Raw genomic sequence first — 726 nt, 5'->3', positions numbered from 1 at the left:
GATAGATAGATAGATAGATAGATAGATAGATAGATAGATAGATAGATTTGGTATGGTATGATATGATATGATATGAATAAATATAGGTACAGAAATATAGACATTGGTATAGGTAGATAGAGGCAAAGAGAGAGATAGATGATGTAGATTCATTTCCCACCAGCTAAACTGCTTGAATTTGACTCTACCCTCATGATATCTGAGTCATGCAACTTCTCCTACTCCTTCCCCCTGCTTTTAAGTTTCCTTTTGTGTATTGTCTTCCCCCATTATATAGTAAGTTTCTTGAGGGCAGTGACTCTTTCATTTTTATATTTGTATCCCTAGTGCACATAGTATCCTGACACATAGTAGGCACTTGATACATGTTTATTATACTGTATTTTATATAGCTATATGTTTATATCCACATACATATGCATATATGGATTATTGTTTATATACATGTATACACACATATATGATTTTTTATATGACAAAATATATTTTCATACTATGGACCTATAGCTTATCCAAAAGGTGTAGAATATATTAAAGGGGAGAATGGTATCATATATTAAAAAGATATATTCATGTGACAAAGAATCCTGAAAGTAGAAGGAAGATCATGAGAGAAGTGATTTTATTATTATATTAATAATAAATTATAACCCTGGGATCCAGACTTCTCCTTTATTTCCTAATTTAAGTCCAGCCCCAGTAAAAAGTCATTCTCTCCCCCCCCCC

The sequence above is a fragment of the Petaurus breviceps genome, unplaced genomic scaffold (assembly GCF_028583685.1).
Source record: "Petaurus breviceps papuanus isolate PSGF00001 unplaced genomic scaffold, PetGlider_PUasm1.0 551, whole genome shotgun sequence".
NCBI lineage: Eukaryota > Metazoa > Chordata > Mammalia > Diprotodontia > Petauridae > Petaurus > Petaurus breviceps.
Note: the sequence above shows the minus strand (reverse complement) of the source record.